The sequence below is a fragment of the Lissotriton helveticus genome, chromosome 3_2, assembly GCF_964261635.1.
Source record: "Lissotriton helveticus chromosome 3_2, aLisHel1.1, whole genome shotgun sequence".
NCBI lineage: Eukaryota > Metazoa > Chordata > Amphibia > Caudata > Salamandridae > Lissotriton > Lissotriton helveticus.
The window spans coordinates 404,638,426-404,656,377 of record NC_136062.1 but is presented as its reverse complement, the minus strand read 5'-3'; the positions used below and the strand labels follow the sequence as shown (position 1 = coordinate 404,656,377).

Sequence of the window (17,952 nt, the reverse complement as noted above, 5' to 3'; positions counted from 1 at the left end):
AACCAACAAACAATTAGAACCTATTTTTCCGCTAAGGTCCCCGTCCTCTGGGTGGGTAGATAAACACAGCCGTAAATACGCTGCAAAGGGCCCCGGTGACACTGCACCTGCTGGATTATTGTTGTCTCCGCCCAAAGAATACCTCTGTGCCCTCACAACACAGCCAACAAACCTATTAATCTCTTATGTGCACAGAGGGCACTGGTATGTTTAAGGGGTTCTCACTCTAATGTGCTCACACTGCTACCAGTGGCACGTTTAGACAGGGGCGTAGCTTCAGGGGGCTGTTTGGGTTCTTACAACACCCCAAACCCCAATAAATGTCTACTGTAGTAATTAGTTGGGTACAGGTGATTTAGTTCAGGTTTGGCAATAAGTGTGTCGGATTGTATGTGGGATTTTTGAATCCACATGCAGACAAAAACACATAACTTTCGGTTATTTCACAAATTAATGAGTTTTAGGCACCCCTCATGAATACTATTACCATATTGAAGCCATAACAACATAATGTGGTTAAATCACCAAATTCAGATCCAGTGGAGGTTGTCCCTCTTAGTCAGTCGGTCAGTTCTCTTTCTTTGACAGTAAAATCAGCCTCCTTAGAGACTGTCAAAAATTGCAATGTCGATTATATTTCAAGTCGCCACAGCGGGGTATTGGGTAAAGTTTTCAATAAGCAATAATCGCGCCTCGGTTCGACCTCATTGGCTACGATACTGCCACTGCGCAAAGCTAAAGAGAGGTAAATCATTCGGGGTACGCACCGGAAAAGAAACTTAGTACACTTAGAGTGTGGAAAAATCGGCCTCACACATCACTCAGACACATGTAACAACAACTCACCAGGAGCAATACTCTGAACTATACTCTATTACCTGTCAGCCTTATAAACACGATGTATTGTGCGCAAAGGATTCTGGGGGTACATATGCTAATTAGCATTTCCTTTCAAAGGTCCCGGTCACCGCTTGAGCAAAAATTCCTGTGACATCACAGATATGTAAGAGGGCACTTTGAGTAAAGAAAGTAGCACAAAGCATAGATACTGAGTGAAAAGTAGTACTAATACCTAACTGTGGCACAAAGAATGAAAGAGGCACACCTTTTATTGCATGACATCCACATGTTGAGCTGTTTTCTGCTGCCTGCACACTGTACATTTCTCTTTCTTTCAACGCAAAATCCCTATTTACCGGGAAACTTGTTTTCCACGGGCTCCGCTGAATGTATTTACTTTCCCTACTCAACATAACTTTGTAGTTTGAACGGTGTCGGGATCCCTTTTACAGCAACAAGCATTAAAATGGCAAATTAGGATTAAATACTGCACAGAATGTGCTGCATAATCTGACTCTCTTGACATAATTTAGCCAACTCTCTCCTGCCGCACAATTTATGATTGAATACGTCCACTAGGCGAGCTCATCTTGGCCCACTGGCTGCACTAAACTCACATCAGAGCCACTAGCGTGAGGCTCTCAGCAGCAAAGCTGGCCTCCTCACTCCAGGTCATTACCCATCAATATGTGTCTGCCCCAGTGGATCAAAACAGGACTCACTCTTCAGACACATTCAATTCTTGGCCTCTCTACCGAGACTGCAGAGGGTTGTCAATTGTCTTACAGCTAGAAGGGAAATTACAGTTAGTCAGTTTTCACCAAGAATCATGTTGTGTTATATTTTCATGATAATCATTATATACGTAGGTCATTTTATTACATGTATTATCTATGTATTTAGACAGTAACTACTTTGTGCTTGCACGGGTGGGTTCGGATCCCATCCTCGTCGCCAATTCAAGCTCTATCGGTAGAAGGAGGACGCTTCATAGGCATAGCAGTGAACAGTAGAAGGGTTTATTCCTCGAGATAATAAAGTCAGCACTCGGGTCCCTTAGGGGACACACCAGAGAATGAACAGAATAACCTGTCCAGCCTGGAATGCCCGAGGCACTCTCATGCTAAACATTCCAACCACCATGACATCACACAGCATCAATCCTGGAACTAACCAAACACAGAAGTCACTGCCTAAACACATGGATAATACATATCAGAAAAAGACCTACATACAAAATAATGATAAAAACATAAACCAACAAACAATTAGAACCTATTTTTCCGCTAAGGTCCCCGTCCTCTGGGTGGGTAGATAAACACAGCCGTAAATACGCTGCAAAGGGCCCCGGTGACACTGCACCTGCTGGATTATTGTTGTCTCCGCCCAAAGAATACCTCTGTGCCCTCACAACACAGCCAACAAACCTATTAATCTCTTATGTGCACAGAGGGCACTGGTATGTTTAAGGGGTTCGCACTCTAATGTGCTCACACTGCTACCAGTGGCACGTTTAGACAGGGGCGTAGCTTCAGGGGGCTGTTTGGGTTCTTACAACACCCCAAACCCCAATAAATGTCTACTGTAGTAATTAGTTGGGTACAGGTGATTTAGTTCAGGTTTGGCAATAAGTGTGTCGGATTGTATGTGGGATTTTTGAATCCACATGCAGACAAAAACACATAACTTTCGGTTATTTCACAAATTAATGAGTTTTAGGCACCCCTCATGAATACTATTACCATATTGAAGCCATAACAACATAATGTGGTTAAATCACCAAATTCAGATCCAGTGGAGGTTGTCCCTCTTATTCAGTCGGTCAGTTCTCTTTCTTTGACAGTAAAATCAGCCTCCTTAGAGACTGTCAAAAATTGCAATGTCGACTATATTTCAAGTCGCCACAGCGGGGTATTGGGTAAAGTTTTCAATAAGCAATAATCGCGCCTCGGTTCGACCTCATTGGCTACGATACTGCCACTGCGCAAAGCTAAAGAGAGGTAAATCACTCGGGGTACGCACCGGAAAAGAAACTTAGTACACTTAGAGTGTGGAAAAATCGGCCTCACACATCACTCAGACACATGTAACAACAACTCACCAGGAGCAATACTCTGAACTATACTCTATTACCTGTCAGCCTTATAAACACGATGTATTGTGCGCAAAGGATTCTGGGGATACATATGCTAATTAGCATTTCCTTTCAAAGGTCCCGGTCACCGCTTGAGCAAAAATTCCTGTGACATCACAGATATGTAAGAGGGCACTTTGAGTAAAGAAAGTAGCACAAAGCATAGATACTGAGTGAAAAGTAGTACTAATACCTAACTGTGGCACAAAGAATGAAAGAGGCACACCTTTTATTGCATGACATCCACATGTTGAGCTGTTTTCTGCTGCCTGCACACTGTACATTTCTCTTTCTTTCAACGCAAAATCCCTATTTACCGGGAAACTTGTTTTCCACGGGCTCCGCTGAATGTATTTACTTTCCCTACTCAACATAACTTTGTAGTTTGAACGGTGTCGGGATCCCTTTTACAGCAACAAGCATTAAAATGGCAAATTAGGATTAAATACTGCACAGAATGTGCTGCATAATCTGACTCTCTTGACATAATTTAGCCAACTCTCTCCTGCCGCACAATTTATGATTGAATACGTCCACTAGGCGAGCTCATCTTGGCCCACTGGCTGCACTAAACTCACATCAGAGCCACTAGCGTGAGGCTCTCAGCAGCAAAGCTGGCCTCCTCACTCCAGGTCATTACCCATCAATATGTGTCTGCCCCAGTGGATCAAAACAGGACTCACTCTTCAGACACATTCAATTCTTGGCCTCTCTACCGAGACTGCAGAGGGTTGTCAATTGTCTTACAGCTAGAAGGGAAATTACAGTTAGTCAGTTTTCACCAAGAATCATGTTGTGTTATATTTTCATGATAATCATTATATACGTAGGTCATTTTATTACATGTATTATCTATGTATTTAGACAGTAACTACTTTGTGCTTGCACGGGTGGGTTCGGATCCCATCCTCGTCGCCAATTCAAGCTCTATCGGTAGAAGGAGGACGCTTCATAGGCATAGCAGTGAACAGTAGAAGGGTTTATTCCTCGAGATAATAAAGTCAGCACTCGGGTCCCTTAGGGGACACACCAGAGAATGAACAGAATAACCTGTCCAGCCTGGAATGCCCGAGGCACTCTCATGCTAAACATTCCAACCACCATGACATCACACAGCATCAATCCTGGAACTAACCAAACACAGAAGTCACTGCCTAAACACATGGATAATACATATCAGAAAAAGACCTACATACAAAATAATGATAAAAACATAAACCAACAAACAATTAGAACCTATTTTTCCGCTAAGGTCCCCGTCCTCTGGGTGGGTAGATAAACACAGCCGTAAATACGCTGCAAAGGGCCCCGGTGACACTGCACCTGCTGGATTATTGTTGTCTCCGCCCAAAGAATACCTCTGTGCCCTCACAACACAGCCAACAAACCTATTAATCTCTTATGTGCACAGAGGGCACTGGTATGTTTAAGGGGTTCTCACTCTAATGTGCTCACACTGCTACCAGTGGCACGTTTAGACAGGGGCGTAGCTTCAGGTGGCTGTTTAGGGTTCTTACAACACCCCAAACCCCAATAAATGTCTACTGTAGTAATTAGTTGGGTACAGGTGATTTAGTTCAGGTTTGGCAATAAGTGTGTCGGATTGTATGTGGGATTTTTGAATCCACATGCAGACAAAAACACATAACTTTCGGTTATTTCACAAATTAATGAGTTTTAGGCACCCCTCATGAATACTATTACCATATTGAAGCCATAACAACATAATGTGGTTAAATCACCAAATTCACATCCAGTGGAGGTTGTCCCTCTTATTCAGTCGGTCAGTTCTCTTTCTTTGACAGTAAAATCAGCCTCCTTAGAGACTGTCAAAAATTGCAATGTCGACTATATTTCAAGTCGCCACAGCGGGGTATTGGGTAAAGTTTTCAATAAGCAATAATCGCGCCTCAGTTCGACCTCATTGGCTACGATACTGCCACTGCGCAAAGCTAAAGAGAGGTAAATCACTCGGGGTACGCACCGGAAAAGAAACTTAGTACACTTAGAGTGTGGAAAAATCGGCCTCACACATCACTCAGACACATGTAACAACAACTCACCAGGAGCAATACTCTGAACTATACTCTATTACCTGTCAGCCTTATAAACACGATGTATTGTGCGCAAAGGATTCTGGGGGTACATATGCTAATTAGCATTTCCTTTCATAGGTCCCGGTCACCGCTTGAGCAAAAATTCCTGTGACATCACAGATATGTAAGAGGGCACTTTCAGTAAAGAAAGTAGCACAAAGCATAGATACTGAGTGAAAAGTAGTACTAATACCTAACTGTGGCACAAAGAATGAAAGAGGCACACCTTTTATTGCATGACATCCACATGTTGAGCTGTTTTCTGCTGCCTGCACACTGTACATTTCTCTTTCTTTCAACGCAAAATCCCTATTTACCGGGAAACTTGTTTACCACGGGCTCCGCTGAATGTATATACTTTCCCTACTCAACATAACTTTGTAGTTTGAACGGTGTCGGGATCCCTTTTACAGCAACAAGCATTAAAATGGCAAATTAGGATTAAATACTGCACAGAATGTGCTGCATAATCGGACTCTCTTGACATAATTTAGCCAACTCTCTCCTGCCGCACAATTTATGATTGAATACGTCCACTAGGCGAGCTCATCTTGGCCCACTGGCTGCACTAAACTCACACCAGAGCCAATAGCGTGAGGCTCTCAGCAGCAAAGCTGGCCTCCCACTCCAGGTCATTACCCATCAATATGTGTCTGCCCAAGTGGATCAAAACAGGACTCACTCTTCAGACACATTCAATTCTTGGCCTCTCTACCGAGACTGCAGAGGGTAGTCAATTGTCTTACAGCTAGAAGGGAAATTACAGTTAGTCAGTTTTCACCAAGAATCATGTTGTGTTATTTTTCATGATAATCATTATATACGTAGGTAATTTTATTACATGTATTATCTATGTATTTAGACAATAACTACTTTGTGCTTGCACGGGTGGGTTCGGATCCCATCCTCGTCGCCAATTCAAGCTCTATCGGTAGAAGGAGGACGCTTCATAGGCATAGCAGTGAACAGTAGAAGGGTTTATTCCTCGAGATAATAAAGTCAGCACTCGGGTCACTTAGGGGACACAGCAGAGAATGAACAGAGGAACCTGTCCAGCCTGGAATGCCCGAGGCACTCTCATGCTAAACATTCCAACCACCATGACATCACACAGCATTAATCCCGGAACTAACCAAACACAGAAGTCACTGCCTAAACACATGGATAATACATATCAGAAAAAGACCTACATACAAAATAATGATAAAAACATAAACCAACAAATAATTAGAACCTATTTTTCCGCTAAGGTCCCCGTCCTCTGGGTGGGTAGATAAACACAGCTGTAAATACGCTGCAAAGGGCCCCGGTGACACTGCACCTGCTGGATTATTGTTGTCTCCGCCCAAAGAATACCTCTGTGCCCTCACAACACAGCCAACAAACCTATTAATCTCTTATGTGCACAGAGGGCACTGGTATGTTTAAGGGGTTCTCACTCTAATGTGCTCACACTGCTACCAGTGGCACGTTTAGACAGGGGCGTAGCTTCAGGGGGCTGTTTGGGTTCTTACAACACCCCAAACCCCAATAAATGTCTACTGTAGTAATTAGTTGGGTACAGGTGATTTAGTTCAGGTTTGGCAATAAGTGTGTCGGATTGTATGTGGGATTTTTGAATCCACATGCAGACAAAAACACATAACTTTCGGTTATTTCACAAATTAATGAGTTTTAGGCACCCCTCATGAATACTATTACCATATTGAAGCCATAACAACATAATGTGGTTAAATCACCAAATTCAGATCCAGTGGAGGTTGTCCCTCTTAGTCAGTCGGTCAGTTCTCTTTCTTTGACAGTAAAATCAGCCTCCTTAGAGACTGTCAAAAATTGCAATGTCGATTATATTTCAAGTCGCCACAGCGGGGTATTGGGTAAAGTTTTCAATAAGCAATAATCGCGCCTCGGTTCGACTTCATTGGCTACGATACTGCCACTGCGCAAAGCTAAAGAGAGGTAAATCATTCGGGGTACGCACCGGAAAAGAAACTTAGTACACTTAGAGTGTGGAAAAATCGGCCTCACACATCACTCAGACACATGTAACAACAACTCACCAGGAGCAATACTCTGAACTATACTCTATTACCTGTCAGCCTTATAAACACGATGTATTGTGCGCAAAGGATTCTGGGGGTACATATGCTAATTAGCATTTCCTTTCAAAGGTCCCGGTCACCGCTTGAGCAAAAATTCCTGTGACATCACAGATATGTAAGAGGGCACTTTGAGTAAAGAAAGTAGCACAAAGCATAGATACTGAGTGAAAAGTAGTACTAATACCTAACTGTGGCACAAAGAATGAAAGAGGCACACCTTTTATTGCATGACATCCACATGTTGAGCTGTTTTCTGCTGCCTGCACACTGTACATTTCTCTTTCTTTCAACGCAAAATCCCTATTTACCGGGAAACTTGTTTTCCACGGGCTCCGCTGAATGTATTTACTTTCCCTACTCAACATAACTTTGTAGTTTGAACGGTGTCGGGATCCCTTTTACAGCAACAAGCATTAAAATGGCAAATTAGGATTAAATACTGCACAGAATGTGCTGCATAATCTGACTCTCTTGACATAATTTAGCCAACTCTCTCCTGCCGCACAATTTATGATTGAATACGTCCACTAGGCGAGCTCATCTTGGCCCACTGGCTGCACTAAACTCACATCAGAGCCACTAGCGTGAGGCTCTCAGCAGCAAAGCTGGCCTCCTCACTCCAGGTCATTACCCATCAATATGTGTCTGCCCCAGTGGATCAAAACAGGACTCACTCTTCAGACACATTCAATTCTTGGCCTCTCTACCGAGACTGCAGAGGGTTGTCAATTGTCTTACAGCTAGAAGGGAAATTACAGTTAGTCAGTTTTCACCAAGAATCATGTTGTGTTATATTTTCATGATAATCATTATATACGTAGGTCATTTTATTACATGTATTATCTATGTATTTAGACAGTAACTACTTTGTGCTTGCACGGGTGGGTTCGGATCCCATCCTCGTCGCCAATTCAAGCTCTATCGGTAGAAGGAGGACGCTTCATAGGCATAGCAGTGAACAGTAGAAGGGTTTATTCCTCGAGATAATAAAGTCAGCACTCGGGTCCCTTAGGGGACACACCAGAGAATGAACAGAATAACCTGTCCAGCCTGGAATGCCCGAGGCACTCTCATGCTAAACATTCCAACCACCATGACATCACACAGCATCAATCCTGGAACTAACCAAACACAGAAGTCACTGCCTAAACACATGGATAATACATATCAGAAAAAGACCTACATACAAAATAATGATAAAAACATAAACCAACAAACAATTAGAACCTATTTTTCCGCTAAGGTCCCCGTCCTCTGGGTGGGTAGATAAACACAGCCGTAAATACGCTGCAAAGGGCCCCGGTGACACTGCACCTGCTGGATTATTGTTGTCTCCGCCCAAAGAATACCTCTGTGCCCTCACAACACAGCCAACAAACCTATTAATCTCTTATGTGCACAGAGGGCACTGGTATGTTTAAGGGGTTCTCACTCTAATGTGCTCACACTGCTACCAGTGGCACGTTTAGACAGGGGCGTAGCTTCAGGTGGCTGTTTAGGGTTCTTACAACACCCCAAACCCCAATAAATGTCTACTGTAGTAATTAGTTGGGTACAGGTGATTTAGTTCAGGTTTGGCAATAAGTGTGTCGGATTGTATGTGGGATTTTTGAATCCACATGCAGACAAAAACACATAACTTTCGGTTATTTCACAAATTAATGAGTTTTAGGCACCCCTCATGAATACTATTACCATATTGAAGCCATAACAACATAATGTGGTTAAATCACCAAATTCACATCCAGTGGAGGTTGTCCCTCTTATTCAGTCGGTCAGTTCTCTTTCTTTGACAGTAAAATCAGCCTCCTTAGAGACTGTCAAAAATTGCAATGTCGACTATATTTCAAGTCGCCACAGCGGGGTATTGGGTAAAGTTTTCAATAAGCAATAATCGCGCCTCAGTTCGACCTCATTGGCTACGATACTGCCACTGCGCAAAGCTAAAGAGAGGTAAATCACTCGGGGTACGCACCGGAAAAGAAACTTAGTACACTTAGAGTGTGGAAAAATCGGCCTCACACATCACTCAGACACATGTAACAACAACTCACCAGGAGCAATACTCTGAACTATACTCTATTACCTGTCAGCCTTATAAACACGATGTATTGTGCGCAAAGGATTCTGGGGGTACATATGCTAATTAGCATTTCCTTTCATAGGTCCCGGTCACCGCTTGAGCAAAAATTCCTGTGACATCACAGATATGTAAGAGGGCACTTTCAGTAAAGAAAGTAGCACAAAGCATAGATACTGAGTGAAAAGTAGTACTAATACCTAACTGTGGCACAAAGAATGAAAGAGGCACACCTTTTATTGCATGACATCCACATGTTGAGCTGTTTTCTTCTGCCTGCACACTTCTCTTTCTTTCAACGCAAAATCCCTATTTACCGGGAAACTTTTTTACCACGGGCTCCGCTGAATGTATATACTTTCCCTACTCAACATAACTTTGTAGTTTGAACGGTGTCGGGATCCCTTTTACAGCAACAAGCATTAAAATGGCAAATTAGGATTAAATACTGCACAGAATGTGCTGCATAATCTGACTCTCTTGACATAATTTAGCCAACTCTCTCCTGCCGCACAATTTATGATTGAATACGTCCACTAGGCGAGCTCATCTTGGCCCACTGGCTGCACTAAACTCACATCAGAGCCACTAGCGTGAGGCTCTCAGCAGCAAAGCTGGCCTCCTCACTCCAGGTCATTACCCATCAATATGTGTCTGCCCCAGTGGATCAATACAGGACTCACTCTTCAGACACATTCAATTCTTGGCCTCTTTACCGAGACTGCAGAGGGTTGTCAATTGTCTTACAGCTAGAAGGGAAATTACAGTTAGTCAGTTTTCACCAAGAATCATGTTGTGTTATATTTTCATGATAATCATTATATACGTAGGTCATTTTATTACATGTATTATCTATGTATTTAGACAGTAACTACTTTGTGCTTGCACGGGTGGGTTCGGATCCCATCCTCGTCGCCAATTCAAGCTCTATCGGTAGAAGGAGGACGCTTCATAGGCATAGCAGTGAACAGTAGAAGGGTTTATTCCTCGAGATAATAAAGTCAGCACTGGGGTCCCTTAGGGGACACACCAGAGAATGAACAGAAGAACCTGTCCAGCCTGGAATGCCCGAGGCACTCTCATGCTAAACATTCCAACCACCATGACATCACACAGCATCAATCCTGGAACTAACCAAACACAGAAGTCACTGCCTAAACACATGGATAATACATATCAGAAAAAGACCTACATACAAAATAATGATAAAAACATAAACCAACAAACAATTAGAACCTATTTTTCCGCTAAGGTCCCCGTCCTCTGGGTGGGTAGATAAACACAGCCGTAAATACGCTGCAAAGGGCCCCGGTGACACTGCACCTGCTGGATTATTGTTGTCTCCGCCCAAAGAATACCTCTGTGCCCTCACAACACAGCCAACAAACCTATTAATCTCTTATGTGCACAGAGGGCACTGGTATGTTTAAGGGGTTCTCACTCTAATGTGCTCACACTGCTACCAGTGGCACGTTTAGACAGGGGCGTAGCTTCAGGGGGCTGTTTGGGTTCTTACAACACCCCAAACCCCAATAAATGTCTACTGTAGTAATTAGTTGGGTACAGGTGATTTAGTTCAGGTTTGGCAATAAGTGTGTCGGATTGTATGTGGGATTTTTGAATCCACATGCAGACAAAAACACATAACTTTCGGTTATTTCACAAATTAATGAGTTTTAGGCACCCCTCATGAATACTATTACCATATTGAAGCCATAACAACATAATGTGGTTAAATCACCAAATTCAGATCCAGTGGAGGTTGTCCCTCTTATTCAGTCGGTCAGTTCTCTTTCTTTGACAGTAAAATCAGCCTCCTTAGAGACTGTCAAAAATTGCAATGTCGACTATATTTCAAGTCGCCACAGCGGGGTATTGGGTAAAGTTTTCAATAAGCAATAATCGCGCCTCGGTTCGACCTCATTGGCTACGATACTGCCACTGCGCAAAGCTAAAGAGAGGTAAATCACTCGGGGTACGCACCGGAAAAGAAACTTAGTACACTTAGAGTGTGGAAAAATCGGCCTCACACATCACTCAGACACATGTAACAACAACTCACCAGGAGCAATACTCTGAACTATACTCTATTACCTGTCAGCCTTATAAACACGATGTATTGTGCGCAAAGGATTCTGGGGGTACATATGCTAATTAGCATTTCCTTTCATAGGTCCCGGTCACCGCTTGAGCAAAAATTCCTGTGACATCACAGATATGTAAGAGGGCACTTTCAGTAAAGAAAGTAGCACAAAGCATAGATACTGAGTGAAAAGTAGTACTAATACCTAACTGTGGCACAAAGAATGAAAGAGGCACACCTTTTATTGCATGACATCCACATGTTGAGCTGTTTTCTGCTGCCTGCACACTTCTCTTTCTTTCAACGCAAAATCCCTATTTACCGGGAAACTTTTTTACCACGGGCTCCGCTGAATGTATATACTTTCCCTACTCAACATAACTTTGTAGTTTGAACGGTGTCGGGATCCCTTTTACAGCAACAAGCATTAAAATGGCAAATTAGGATTAAATACTGCACAGAATGTGCTGCATAATCTGACTCTCTTGACATAATTTAGCCAGCTCTCTCCTGCCGCACAATTTATGATTGAATACGTCCACTAGGCGAGCTCATCTTGGCCCACTGGCTGCACTAAACTCAAATCAGAGCCACTAGCGTGAGGCTCTCAGCAGCAAAGCTGGCCTCCTCACTCCAGGTCATTACCCATCAATATGTGTCTGCCCCAGTGGATCAATACAGGACTCACTCTTCAGACACATTCAATTCTTGGCCTCTTTACCGAGACTGCAGAGGGTTGTCAATTGTCTTACAGCTAGAAGGGAAATTACAGTTAGTCAGTTTTCACCAAGAATCATGTTGTGTTATATTTTCATGATAATCATTATATACGTAGGTCATTTTATTACATGTATTATCTATGTATTTAGACAGTAACTACTTTGTGCTTGCACGGGTGGGTTCGGATCCCATCCTCGTCGCCAATTCAAGCTCTATCGGTAGAAGGAGGACGCTTCATAGGCAAAGCAGTGAACAGTAGAAGGGTTTATTCCTCGAGATAATAAAGTCAGCACTCGGGTCCCTTAGGGGACACACCAGAGAATGAACAGAAGAACCTGTCCAGCCTGGAATGCCCGAGGCACTCTCATGCTAAACATTCCAACCACCATGACATCACACAGCATCAATCCTGGAACTAACCAAACACAGAAGTCACTGCCTAAACACATGGATAATACATATCAGAAAAAGACCTACATACAAAATAATGATAAAAACATAAACCAACAAACAATTAGAACCTATTTTTCCGCTAAGGTCCCCGTCCTCTGGGTGGGTAGATAAACACAGCCGTAAATACGCTGCAAAGGGCCCCGGTGACACTGCACCTGCTGGATTATTGTTGTCTCCGCCCAAAGAATACCTCTGTGCCCTCACAACACAGCCAACAAACCTATTAATCTCTTATGTGCACAGAGGGCACTGGTATGTTTAAGGGGTTCTCACTCTAATGTGCTCACACTGCTACCAGTGGCACGTTTAGACAGGGGCGTAGCTTCAGGTGGCTGTTTAGGGTTCTTACAACACCCCAAACCCCAATAAATGTCTACTGTAGTAATTAGTTGGGTACAGGTGATTTAGTTCAGGTTTGGCAATAAGTGTGTCGGATTGTATGTGGGATTTTTGAATCCACATGCAGACAAAAACACATAACTTTCGGTTATTTCACAAATTAATGAGTTTTAGGCACCCCTCATGAATACTATTACCATATTGAAGCCATAACAACATAATGTGGTTAAATCACCAAATTCAGATCCAGTGGAGGTTGTCCCTCTTAGTCAGTCGGTCAGTTCTCTTTCTTTGACAGTAAAATCAGCCTCCTTAGAGACTGTCAAAAATTGCAATGTCGACTATATTTCAAGTCGCCACAGCGGGGTATTGGGTAAAGTTTTCAATAAGCAATAATCGCGCCTCGGTTCGACCTCATTGGCTACGATACTGCCACTGCGCAAAGCTAAAGAGAGGTAAATCACTCGAGGTACGCACCGGAAAAGAAACTTTGTACACTTAGAGTGTGGAAAAATCGGCCTCACACATCACTCAGACACATGTAACAACAACTCACCAGGAGCAATACTCTGAACTATACTCTATTACCTGTCAGCCTTATAAACACGATGTATTGTGCGCAAAGGATTCTGGGGGTACATATGCTAATTAGCATTTCCTTTCAAAGGTCCCGGTCAATGGCTTGAGCAAAAATTCCTGTGACATCACAGATATGTAAGAGGGCACTTTTAGTAAAGAAAGTAGCACAAAGCATAGATACTGAGTGAAAAGTAGAACTAATACCTAACTGTGGCACAAAGAATGAAAGAGGCACACCTTTTATTGCATGACATCCACATGTTGAGCTGTTTTCTGCTGCCTGCACACTGTACATTTCTCTTTCTTTCAACGCAAAATCCCTATTTACCGGGAAACTTGTTTACCACGGGCTCCGCTGAATGTATATACTCTCCCTACTCAACATAACTTTGTAGTTTGAACGGTGTCGGGATCCCTTTTACAGCAACAAGCATTAAAATGGCAAATTAGGATTAAATACTGCACAGAATGTGCTGCATAATCTGACTCTCTTGACATAATTTAGCCAACTCTCTCCTGCCGCACAATTTATGATTGAATACGTCCACTAGGCGAGCTCATCTTGGCCCACTGGCTGCACTAAACTCACATCAGAGCCACTAGCGTGAGGCTCTCAGCAGCAAAGCTGGCCTCCCACTCCAGGTCATTACCCATCAATATGTGTCTGCCCCAGTGGATCAAAACAGGACTCACTCTTCAGACACATTCAATTCTTGGCCTCTCTACCGAGACTGCAGAGGGTTGTCAATTGTCTTACAGCTAGAAGGGAAATTACAGTCAGTTTTCACCAAGAATCATGTTGTGTTATATTTTCATGATAATCATTATATACGTAGGTCATTTTATTACATGTATTATCTATGTATTTAGACAATAACTACTTTGTGCTTGCACGGGTGGGTTCGGATCCCATCCTCGTCGCCAATTCAAGCTCTATCGGTAGAAGGAGGACGCTTCATAGGCAAAGCAGTGAACAGTAGAAGGGTTTATTCCTCGAGATAATAAAGTCAGCACTCGGGTCCCTTAGGGGACACACCAGAGAATGAACAGGAACCGGTCCAGCCTGGAATGCCCGAGGCACTCTCATGCTAAACATTCCAACCACCATGACATCACACAGCATCAATCCTGGAACTAACCAAACACAGAAGTCACTGCCTAAACACATGGATAATACATATCAGAAAAAGACCTACATACAAAATAATGATAAAAACATAAACCAACAAACAATTAGAACCTATTTTTCCGCTAAGGTCCCCGTCCTCTGGGTGGGTAGATAAACACAGCCTAAATACGCTGCAAAGAGCCCCGGTGACACTGCACCTGCTGGATTATTGTTGTCTCCGCCCAAAGAATACCTCTGTGCCCTCACAACACAGCCAACAAACCTATTAATCTCTTATGTGCACAGAGGGCACTGGTATGTTTAAGGGGTTCTCACTCTAATGTGCTCACACTGCTACCAGTGGCACGTTTAGACAGGGGCGTAGCTTCAGGGGGCTGTTTGGGTTCTTACAACACCCCAAACCCCAATAAATGTCTACTGTAGTAATTAGTTGGGTACAGGTGATTTAGTTCAGGTTTGGCAATAAGTGTGTCGGATTGTATGTGGGATTTTTGAATCCACATGCAGACAAAAACACATAACTTTCGGTTATTTCACAAATTAATGAGTTTTAGGCACCCCTCATGAATACTATTACCATATTGAAGCCATAACAACATAATGTGGTTAAATCACCAAATTCAGATCCAGTGGAGGTTGTCCCTCTTATTCAGTCGGTCAGTTCTCTTTCTTTGACAGTAAAATCAGCCTCCTTAGAGACTGTCAAAAATTGCAATGTCGACTATATTTCAAGTCGCCACTGCGGGGTATTGGGTAAAGTTTTCAATAAGCAATAATCGCGCCTCAGTTCGACCTCATTGGCTACGATACTGCCACTGCGCAAAGCTAAAGAGAGGTAAATCACTCGGGGTACGCACCGGAAAAGAAACTTAGTACACTTAGAGTGTGGAAAAATCGGCCTCACACATCACTCAGACACATGTAACAACAACTCACCAGGAGCAATACTCTGAACTATACTCTATTACCTGTCAGCCTTATAAACACGATGTATTGTGCGCAAAGGATTCTGGGGGTACATATGCTAATTAGCATTTCCTTTCATAGGTCCCGGTCACCGCTTGAGCAAAAATTCCTGTGACATCACAGATATGTAAGAGGGCACTTTCAGTAAAGAAAGTAGCACAAAGCATAGATACTGAGTGAAAAGTAGTACTAATACCTAACTGTGGCACAAAGAATGAAAGAGGCACACCTTTTATTGCATGACATCCACATGTTGAGCTGTTTTCTGCTGCCTGCACACTGTACATTTCTCTTTCTTTCAACGCAAAATCCCTATTTACCGGGAAACTTGTTTACCACGGGCTCCGCTGAATGTATATACTTTCCCTACTCAACATAACTTTGTAGTTTGAACGGTGTCGGGATCCCTTTTACAGCAACAAGCATTAAAATGGCAAATTAGGATTAAATACTGCACAGAATGTGCTGCATAATCGGACTCTCTTGACATAATTTAGCCAACTCTCTCCTGCCGCACAATTTATGATTGAATACGTCCACTAGGCGAGCTCATCTTGGCCCACTGGCTGCACTAAACTCACACCAGAGCCAATAGCGTGAGGCTCTCAGCAGCAAAGCTGGCCTCCCACTCCAGGTCATTACCCATCAATATGTGTCTGCCCAAGTGGATCAAAACAGGACTCACTCTTCAGACACATTCAATTCTTGGCCTCTCTACCGAGACTGCAGAGGGTAGTCAATTGTCTTACAGCTAGAAGGGAAATTACAGTTAGTCAGTTTTCACCAAGAATCATGTTGTGTTATTTTTCATGATAATCATTATATACGTAGGTAATTTTATTACATGTATTATCTATGTATTTAGACAATAACTACTTTGTGCTTGCACGGGTGGGTTCGGATCCCATCCTCGTCGCCAATTCAAGCTCTATCGGTAGAAGGAGGACGCTTCATAGGCATAGCAGTGAACAGTAGAAGGGTTTATTCCTCGAGATAATAAAGTCAGCACTCGGGTCCCTTAGGGGACACACCAGAGAATGAACAGAGGAACCGGTCCAGCCTGGAATGCCCGAGGCACTCTCATGCTAAACATTCCAACCACCATGACATCACACAGCATTAATCCTGGAACTAACCAAACACAGAAGTCACTGCCTAAACACATGGATAATACATATCAGAAAAAGACCTACATACAAAATAATGATAAAAACATAAACCAACAAACAATTAGAACCTATTTTTCCGCTAAGGTCCCCGTCCTCTGGGTGGGTAGATAAACACAGCTGTAAATACGCTGCAAAGGGCCCCGGTGACACTGCACCTGCTGGATTATTGTTGTCTCCGCCCAAAGAATACCTCTGTGCCCTAACAACACAGCCAACAAACCTATTAATCTCTTATGTGCACAGAGGGCACCGGTATGTTTAAGGGGTTCTCACTCTAATGTGCTCACACTGCTACCAGTGGCACGTTTAGACAGGGGCGGAGCTTCAGGGGGCTGTTTGGGTTCTTACAACACCCCAAACCCCAATAAATGTCTACTGTAGTAATTAGTTGGGTACAGGTGATTTAGTTCAGGTTTGGCAATAAGTGTGTCGGATTTCATGTGGGATTTTTGAATCCACATGCAGACAAAAACACATAACTTTCGGTTATTTCACAAATTAATGAGTTTTAGGCACCCCTCATGAATACTATTACCATATTGAAGCCATAACAACATAATGTGGTTAAATCACCAAATTCAGATCCAGTGGAGGTTGTCCCTCTTATTCAGTTGGTCAGTTCTCTTTCTTTGACAGTAAAATCAGCCTCCTTAGAGACTGTCAAAAATTGCAATGTCGACTATATTTCAAGTCGCCACAGCGGGGTATTGGGTAAAGTTTTCAATAAGCAATAATCGCGCCTCGGTTCGACCTCATTGGCTACGATACTGCCACTGCGCAAAGCTAAAGAGAGGTAAATCACTCGGGGTACGCACCGGAAAAGAAACTTAGTACACTTAGAGTGTGGAAAAATCGGCCTCACACATCACTCAGACACATGTAACAACAACTCACCAGGAGCAATACTCTGAACTATACTCTATTACCTGTCAGCCTTATAAACACGATGTATTGTGCGCAAAGGATTCTGGGGGTACATATGCTAATTAGCATTTCCTTTCATAGGTCCCGGTCACCGCTTGAGCAAAAATTCCTGTGACATCACAGATATGTAAGAGGGCACTTTCAGTAAAGAAAGTAGCACAAAGCATAGATACTGAGTGAAAAGTAGTACTAATACCTAACTGTGGCACAAAGAATGACAGAGGCACACCTTTTATTGCATGACATCCACATGTTGAGCTGTTTTCTGCTGCCTGCACACTGTACATTTCTCTTTCTTTCAACGCAAAATCCCTATTTACCGGGAAACTTGTTTACCA

At 43.0% G+C, this 17,952-nt stretch overlaps 1 protein-coding gene and 9 non-coding genes across 10 annotated transcripts in view; all 10 read right to left on the bottom strand.

Annotated features, from left to right (window-relative positions):
* Positions 1 to 17,952, bottom strand: part of TRIM44 (tripartite motif containing 44) — a 504,386-nt gene that overhangs the window by 76,001 nt on the left and 410,433 nt on the right. The gene's annotated exons all lie outside the window — the stretch shown is intronic.
* On the bottom strand, positions 598 to 737 carry LOC144826703 (U4 spliceosomal RNA). Its single transcript, XR_013609898.1, has one exon. It is a non-coding gene; the product is annotated as a U4 spliceosomal RNA (small nuclear RNA).
* On the bottom strand, positions 2,693 to 2,832 carry LOC144826788 (U4 spliceosomal RNA). The gene has a single exon (XR_013609956.1). It is a non-coding gene; the product is annotated as a U4 spliceosomal RNA (small nuclear RNA).
* On the bottom strand, positions 4,789 to 4,928 carry LOC144826702 (U4 spliceosomal RNA). Its single transcript, XR_013609897.1, has one exon. It is a non-coding gene; the product is annotated as a U4 spliceosomal RNA (small nuclear RNA).
* On the bottom strand, positions 6,882 to 7,021 carry LOC144826708 (U4 spliceosomal RNA). Its single transcript, XR_013609903.1, has one exon. It is a non-coding gene; the product is annotated as a U4 spliceosomal RNA (small nuclear RNA).
* Positions 8,978 to 9,117, bottom strand: LOC144826701 (U4 spliceosomal RNA). Its single transcript, XR_013609896.1, has one exon. It is a non-coding gene; the product is annotated as a U4 spliceosomal RNA (small nuclear RNA).
* Positions 11,066 to 11,205, bottom strand: LOC144826787 (U4 spliceosomal RNA). The gene has a single exon (XR_013609955.1). It is a non-coding gene; the product is annotated as a U4 spliceosomal RNA (small nuclear RNA).
* On the bottom strand, positions 13,155 to 13,294 carry LOC144826786 (U4 spliceosomal RNA). Its single transcript, XR_013609954.1, has one exon. It is a non-coding gene; the product is annotated as a U4 spliceosomal RNA (small nuclear RNA).
* On the bottom strand, positions 15,243 to 15,382 carry LOC144826681 (U4 spliceosomal RNA). The gene has a single exon (XR_013609877.1). It is a non-coding gene; the product is annotated as a U4 spliceosomal RNA (small nuclear RNA).
* LOC144826785 (U4 spliceosomal RNA) lies at positions 17,336 to 17,475 on the bottom strand. Its single transcript, XR_013609953.1, has one exon. It is a non-coding gene; the product is annotated as a U4 spliceosomal RNA (small nuclear RNA).